The 8,069-nt window shown below is 49.8% G+C and overlaps 1 non-coding gene across 1 annotated transcript; it reads left to right on the top strand.

The window, feature by feature from the left end:
* The first annotated feature begins 5,230 nt into the window (after positions 1–5,230).
* LOC120222907 lies at positions 5,231–5,421 on the top strand. Its single transcript, XR_005526137.1, has one exon. It is a non-coding gene; the product is annotated as a U2 spliceosomal RNA (small nuclear RNA).
* Positions 5,422–8,069: the final 2,648 nt, after the last annotated feature.

The raw sequence follows: 8,069 nt of genomic DNA, 5'->3' as shown, positions 1-8,069 counted from the left end.
CTCAGGGCTAGAAAGCAGCAGATGCTGCCCCCTGGTGGATATGTTTGTCACTGCCTGATGCCTGAAGAAAAGCAGAGGAGCCAGAGGTTAAATTACACAGGTTCCTTTACCTCCTTCTGGAGTCTTCCTTTCAGACAGGGCCTTTCCTACAGTTTGAGTTTGGGAACGAAAAATCCACCCTCTTCAAGTTTTTCTGTGGAGGTGAGACCAGATTTAAATGAACATTATTTGAGCAGAAAAATCTAATTTCAATTACATTTGTCATACTGTTACTGAGGGCCTAATGACAGGTGTAGAGAAAGCTGAGGCAGGAGGAAGCTACAAGGCTGGGGAAGTTATGAAGAGCTCAGCTGTAACCATGTTTCAGTGGGTGTGGGGACAGGTCCACGTGGGGATGGATGTGCAGCGTCCATTTGCACAGGAGCTTGGCACCCAGGGGAGGCTTTGCTGGAGGAGGGGATTTGGGTGGTCAGCGAGAAACAGCAGGGTGATAATGTCCTGGAAACAAGGAACAATCAAGCTTAGAGAGCCAGAGAAGAGGAGCAAAGGGAGAAAGCCAGGTCCGTGCCCCGGAGGGGACAGGGTGACAGCCCAGTTATCCAAGCCGGGTGGGCTGCTTGGAGCATTCACAACAGGGGCCAATTCCCAGTGACCTCATATGTTTGATTCAGTCTTTCTCATCTGATGGGAGGTTTCTCTGCCTCCACGTTGTTTTGCATACACTAAGGGAGTGTGGCTTCAGACAATGGTTCTCAAAGTTGAGAGTACATCAGAACCACCTAGAGGACTCCATAAAACACAGATTGCTGAGTCCCACCTCTTGAATTTCTGATTCAGTCAGCGTCAGGCTCACAGCCCCCAAAATGTGAATTTAGGAGCACCTGGCTGGCTCAGTCAACAGAGCATCCGACTCTTGATCTCAGGGTTGCAAGTTCGAGCCTCATGTTGGGCATGAGCCTATTTTTTAAAAAAAGAAATGTGCATTTAGGGGCCCCTGGGTGGCTCAGTCGATTAAGCAGTTGACTCTTGACTTCTCTTCGGGTCATGATCTCACGGTTCATGAGTTTGAGCCCTGTGTTGGGCTCTGTGCTCAAAGCATGGAGCCTGCTTTTGGATCCTGTCTCCCTCTCTCTACCCCTCCTCCGCTCACTCTTACTCGCATGCTCTTTCTCTCTCTCTCTCTCAAATAAATGTTTAAAAAATGTTTTAAAACATGTACATTTTTTAAAATGTGCATTTATTGCAAGTTCTTTTTTCTTTTACAAATCGTTTATTGTCAAGTTGGTTTCCACATAACACCCAGTGCTCATCCCCACAAATGCCCTCCTCCATGCCCATCTCCCCCCTCCCCCCACATCCATCAATCCTCAGTTTTTTCTCAGCATTCAAGAGTCTCTCATGGTTTGCCTCTCTCCCTCTCCCCCACCATTTCCCCCCTTCTTCTCCCCCATCGTCCTCCGTTAAGTTCCTCCTAATCCTCCTATACGTGCAAACATATGATATTTGTCCTTCTCTGCCTGACTTATTTCGCTCAGCATAACACCCTCAAGGTCCTTCCATGTNTGCTACACTTGGCCAGTTTTCATTTTTTCTCATTGCCATGTAGTATTCCATGGTATAGATAAACCACATCTTCTTGATCCATTCATCTGTTGATGGACACTTAGGCTCTTTCCATGTTTTATCTATTGTGGAGAGTGCTGGTATGAACATTGGGGTACATGTGCTCCTATGCATCAGCATTTCTCTATCCCTTGGGTAAATTCCTAGCAGTGCTATTGCTGGGTCATAGGGGAGTTCTATTGTTAACTTTTTGAGGAACCTCCGCACTGTTTTCCAGAGGGGCTGCACCAGTTTACATTCCCACCAACAGCGTAGGAGGGTGCCCGTTTCTCCACATCCTCGCCAGCATCTCGAGTTCTCTGATTTGCTCATTTTAGCCACTCTTGCTGGCGTGAGGTAGTATCTAAGTGTGGTTTTGATTTGTATTTCCCTGACGAGGAGGGATGCTGAGCATCATTTCATGTGTCTGTTAGCCATGTGGATGTCCTCTTTGGAGAAGTGTCTGTTCATATCTTCTGCCCATTTCTTTACTGGGTTGTTTGTTTTTCGGGTGTGGAGTTTGGTGAGTTCCGTAATAGATTTTGGATATTAACCCTTTATCTGATATGTCATTTGCAACTATCTTTTCCAATTCCGTTGGTTGCCTTTTAGTTTTGTGGGTTGTTTCCTTTGCCGTGCAGCAAGTTCTAAGGTAATACTGATTGTACTGGTCTGGGAGCCACACTATGAGGACCAGTGGCTTAGAAGATGAGTTCCAATCCTGGCTGTAACATTTTCCAGTGGGTCCTTGGGCACATTATTTACCTTTCCAGCCTCAACCTCTTCATCTGTCAAATGGACTAATACCTCACATGGTTGTTATGAGAAGTAAATAAAGTTAAATGTGTGAAGCACTCATCAAAGGGCTTGGCATATACAAAGTCCTCTATACCTGGCAGCTAGTGTGATAATGATATTAAACTAGTTTATGTCAACCAATAACAACAAAGAAATTGACCCAGGAAGCCAGCTGGATATGGAATATCTTCCTCAGAGGAGACACAAAGCGACATGTACAAATTGGCCATTGACTGTCATTTCTTTTCCAAAGTATGTTACTTCAAGCAACCACATTTCAGGATTTCTAGTACAAATAAATCTCCAGTCCATGCAGATTCTGTTTCAGTAGGTGCTGTAGACTGAATTGTGCCTGCCCTGTTTATATATTGAAGCCCTGCCCCTCAATGTGATGGTATTTCTAAGTGAGGCCCTTCGGGGTGGTAATTAGGTTAGATAAGGTCATGAGAATGGGGCCCTCGTGATGGGCCCTTTTAAGAGGGTAGAAAAGGTGGCCATTAGTGAGCCAAGAGCCAAGAGGGCCTAACCAGAGCCCTACAGGCTGGCACGCTGAACTGGGACTTTGAGCCTCCTCAACTGTGCGAAAAGACATTTCTGTTATTTAAGCACCTGATCAATGGCACTTTGTCACGGCAGCCACAGGAAACTAAGAAAGTAGGTCTGACATGGTGCCCGACATTCTGATTTCTAACCAGCTCCCAGGTGGTACAGATACCGTTGTTCACGGACCACACATTGAGTAGCATGGGTCTGAGGGAGTTACTGTAAAGGTTGTATATTTTCCCTGGTGGTGAGTGTTTTAAATGTTCTGCAAATCTACAACAGAGATCCGTTATAATCCCAGGGCTCTAACGGGCCTAGCACATCATAGGCACTCAGCAAATTATTGTTAGATAACGGAATGAATGAGCTAAGGGTTTTGTCTAACAGCAGGCTGCCAGGCCTAATGGGAAGACCTTTGGACTTGGAAGACCTTTGGGTAAGTCAGGCACTTCTGTGAGCTGGATTTCCTCTCTGAGACATGGGAAGGACACCACTTCCCAAGAGTATTGTAAAGATTAAATGAGCGGTTCCTGGCTGGCCCAGTCAGTAGAGCATGTGACTCTTGCTCTCAGAGTTGTGAGTTCAAGCCCTACCTTGGGGGGAGAGTTTACCTTTTTTTAAAAAAAAATGTTTTTCTTAAGATTAAATAAGATTGTAGTCAGGAACGTGTCATAAACTGCACGTGACATACACAGGGAAACTAAAAAAAAAGTCGCAGAGTAAGTTGAGCCTCATGAACATGTTTCTTGGCCTCTGAATTGGAATTCCTTGACCCAAGGCTCGTATTGGCCTCCTGCACCTGGAGGGTGGCCAGACTTTCCTGGTCAGGGTAGCCAGTATGGTCGGCAGCAAGCCAGCAGAGAGAAAAAGAAGGGAGTGGGAAGACTAGAAGGGCAAAGGCGGGCATATTTTATATCTTGCTGTCGTTTTTATTTCATTTTTTATGTCAGCTTAAGAACCATTTGGGGGGACATCTGGGTGGCTCAGTTGATTAAGCGTCCAACTCTTGATTTCACGGCTCATGTCATGATCTCACAGTTTCTGAGTTCCAGCCCGACCATCAGGCTCCACACTGACAGTGCTGAGCCTGCTTGGGAGTCTCTCCCTCTCCCTCTCTCCCTGCCCCTCCCCCATTTGTGTTTTCACGAGCTCTCTCTCTCTCTAAGTAAATAAACTATAAAAGAACCACTTTTTGTATTCTGTGACTTGTCTGTGCCTGGCCTTTGCCCATTTTTTTTCAACTATAAGAAAATATAGTTGTCTTTTATTGTTTGCAGGGGCTCTTTATACTTAGGAAAAATAAGTACTTTCTCTGTGGTGTGAGTTGGAAATATTTCTTCTTAATTGACTTGTCCTTAATCTCTTGTACCATGACGGGACACACCGGGGCAGGTGCTGGAAGCAGAGACCAGACCTTGATTACTGAAGAGGTTTTTCTTTTTTGGGGGGTTGGGGGAGGGGGGAGGGCGGGGGGAGGGCGTGGCGGGGGGAAACTCTCTTAACCCGAGATAGGATTCATTCACGGAAAGCAGCTCGGATGGACGCAAGGGCTGGAGCGGGGAAGGCATCCCTCCGGCGGCCCAGCCCCGCCTCCCGAGGTCCGACAGGCCTCCTCCGAGCTCCATACTTGGTACCACCTGCCTTGCGCCTGGCAGGGAGGCCGCCCCCGGCTCCGGGAAGCCCCTCCTGCAGAGCCGACGCTCCCCCGACTCAGAATGAGCTCCTCGAGCGACGGACACCGAGTTCGTCTTTCCGCCGGCGTCGGCCCAACTTAACACGAGAAGGGGTCGGCGTTTCTAGGGACTACGTGTTGCGACTTTGCCTTTCTTCCGGAGACTCTCCGCCAAGAGCTCCCGTACACAGGCCCCTCCTGCCGTCACCCCCAGTCCTCTTCAGTCCTGTCGCTGCTCTCCACGTGCACAGAAGACGAGCCCGCCGCCCCGCCGCCCCGCCGCCCCGCCCCCGCCGCGTGGCTTCCACGCTCCGCACGCAGAAGCCGTCCCGGTTCCCGGCAGCCCGCCGCGGCCACGCCTCCGCAGGCGACAGAAGGCGGGGAATTCAAATTAGGAACGGCGTTGGGTGAGAGCGACGGAGGAACGGCAGGCACACACTTTCTCTTTGAAAAGGTAGAGGTTTAAAACTCTGCAGGAGAGCCTGCTGATGAGCGGGCCCCACACCGAAGTCAGAGAAGCGAGGGAAGGGAGACCCCGAATGAGGGTGACCAGGCTCACCGTGAGTGCAATGTGGATGACGGCGGGGCGGCGGCGGCGCGGCCCAGGCACACGCCATCGCTTCTCGGCCTTTTGGCTAAGATCAAGTGTAGTATCTGTTCTTATCAGTTTAATATCTGATACGTCCTCTATCCGAGGACAACATATTAAATGGATTTTTGGAGCATGGAGATGGAATAGGAGCTTGCTCCGTCCACTCCGCGCATCGACCCGGTATTGCAGTACCTCCGGGACCGGTGCACCCCCCCGGGGGAAACAAGCCTGGTTTCTAAAATAAGAATGTGGGTTGTGTCTTGCAAGCTTTGGTTTTGGAGGTTCTCAGCTGGTTCTCCCGAACACCTACAGCACCTTAGCCTCTCACGTGCTCTCGAAGTTGGGTATGAAGGAAAGTTCGCCCAGGCTGTTGGCGGTACCCTTGGCCGTATTTGGCGGTCCTGGGGCGGAGTGCAGTCGTTTATTAAGCGGAATGTTAACGCTGCCAGGAAGTCCATCCGTCCGGGTGACACATCTCAACCCTGCTTTTCACCTTATGCGAAGGTAAAACCTTTTCTTAATCTCCCAGTTCATAACATGACACAGACGTGGGCGAGCTTTCTCTCTAAAGGGCCATGTCGTAAACAGTTTCGCTTCAGGCCACCCCCCTCCCCAAAGTTCTCTGAGACCTATTCTTTTACGACCCTTTAACGTGCATTCCGTTTTTGACGTACACCTTGGGAGAGCGGAATGGGCCACATTGGGGTGCGGGCTGTAGTCCGCCCACCCCTGATATCCTCAAATACCCACTACTGTCTTGGCAGGGAGATGCCTCTCTTCAGGCTTCTTGACAGTCGCCTGCCAGAACTAGAGAAAGGCCTTCAATTTACAAGTGGCTGTGGCTCCTGACCAGAGTGGACACGGAGACTTCCTGCTTATTTGTCTCTCCCGGGTTTTCCATTCGTACGAAATCCATTTGTTGAGCACCCACAATCTACACGCTTCATTAAATACCTTTGCGTTGGCGGACATTTCCAGGCTTTCTTCCTTAAACGCATGGTTCCTGCAGTTTCTATCAACCTGTGATCACCAAGTCTTTTTTATTTTTATTTTTTTAATGTCTTATTTATTTTCTGAGAAAGAGAGGGAGAGAGAGAGAGACAGCGTGAGCAGGGGAGGGTCAGAGAGAGAGAGAGAGGGAGACACAGAATCCGAAGACAGGCTCCAGGATCTGGGCTAGCTGTCAGCACAGAGCCCGACGCGGGGCTCAAACCCACGAACCATGAGATCATGACCCGAGCCGAAGTCGGACGCTTAACCGACTGAGCCACCCAGGTGCCTTACCAGGTCTTTCATACTCCCATATGTTTTAAGGCAGATCAGGATTTAAATCCCTACTAGTGCTCAGGAGGGCTCGTGAGTATACAAAATGAATCGAGGGATGCCTGGGTGGCTCAGTCTGTTAAGCATCCAACTCTTGGTTTGGCCTGAGGTGCTGATCCCTCAGCTGGTGACTTCCAGCCCCACATTGGGAACTGGGCTGACAGGTCAGAGCCTGCCTGGGATTCTCGCTTTCCTCTTTGTCTGCCCCTCCCCAGCTCTCGTGTTCTCTCTCTCTCTCTCTCTCTCTCTCTCTGTCTCTCGAAAGGAATCAAAATTTTTAAATTAAAAAGAAAAAGAAAGAAAAGAAAAGAACACTCCAAAGTTTCCGAAGACTGGAGGGATCATGTAGGGAGAAAAAGGAAATGTTTCCTCTTTGTTTACAAAGGTATAATTTACCACATTGTTGATAGCTTAAAAGAAAAGACAATAAGCTTTCCAAAAAATCTGGAAACACGAAACATTAGAGAACAAGCAATGTTACAAACAAGTCAGAAAAATGATCATCCTCTTCCTCAACTCACTGAGTCCCCTGTAATTAACACTGATGCTACTTGAATCCAGTTTTCCCATTAGTTCTGGAAATTCTTACCCAATGCTGTCTCGTGATCTGAAGTTCTCAAGCACTTGTGCTTGTCGGGGCACCTGGGTGGTTCAGTCGTTTAAGTGCCCGGCTCTTGATTTCAGCTCAGGTCAGGATCTCCCGGTTCGTGGGATGGAGCCCTGGCGTCGGGCTCTGTGCTGACAGCACGGAGCCTGCTTGGGATTCTCTCTCCCCTTCACCCCCTCTCTGCCCCTTCCACTGTCTCTCAATCACTTTGAACTTGTACTTGTCAAAGTACAAGGGATGGATGGATGAAACCGGTCCCCATCGTGGAGCGTTACCACCTGAGGGGGTCTCAGCCGGAAGCCTGGGCTTCAACCCCGGGCTGACACCTGGAGGCCCTGGAACCTTCCCTCTCAGGACCTCAGTTTCCTTGTCACCTAGTTACTAGCACAGGAGGGATGACTCCCAACGTGCTGGGAGGTCCTGAGGCCCAGGGGGTGGGGGCGGGGGTCCCTTAGCTGCTCCCTTCTTCCCCTGCCGCGCCCCCCCTTCCCCCAAAAGAGAAAATCTAAATCTAAATCGGCTCATTGGCTGAGACGATGACTCAGCCCTAGGGGTGGTGAAGTGCAGGTAAAGGAGCAGGCTGCCCGGCAACCCACTTTGGATCTTCAACAGCGGGCCAGGCACCCAACGTCCGGCCCTCAGCAGCCCGGTTTCCAGCTTCTTGAATCAGCCCCGCGCACACCTGAGTCTGTCTCCAAGTCTGGTTAGCTTGACTCTTTCTGAAGCGCACTTTTCTCATCTGTCAAGTGGGGATCCTAAACCCTGATCCACTTTCCTCAGGAAGCGGATTGGAATGAGGACCCGTCAACAGCAAAGACGCAAAACCAACCAGCCAAGAGTAAGGGTCCCCTTCATTCCGTGGGAGGAGGCAGAACCAGAAAGCTGAGGAAGGTGGGAGGCGGGCCCAGGCAGCCTCGGTCTCTTCAGTTGTA

This window comes from Hyaena hyaena, unplaced genomic scaffold (genome assembly GCF_003009895.1).
Source record: "Hyaena hyaena isolate Hyena2069 unplaced genomic scaffold, ASM300989v1 scaffold_925, whole genome shotgun sequence".
Taxonomy (NCBI): Eukaryota; Metazoa; Chordata; class Mammalia; order Carnivora; family Hyaenidae; genus Hyaena; species Hyaena hyaena.
Note: the sequence above shows the minus strand (reverse complement) of the source record. Positions and strands in the feature narration are given on the sequence as shown.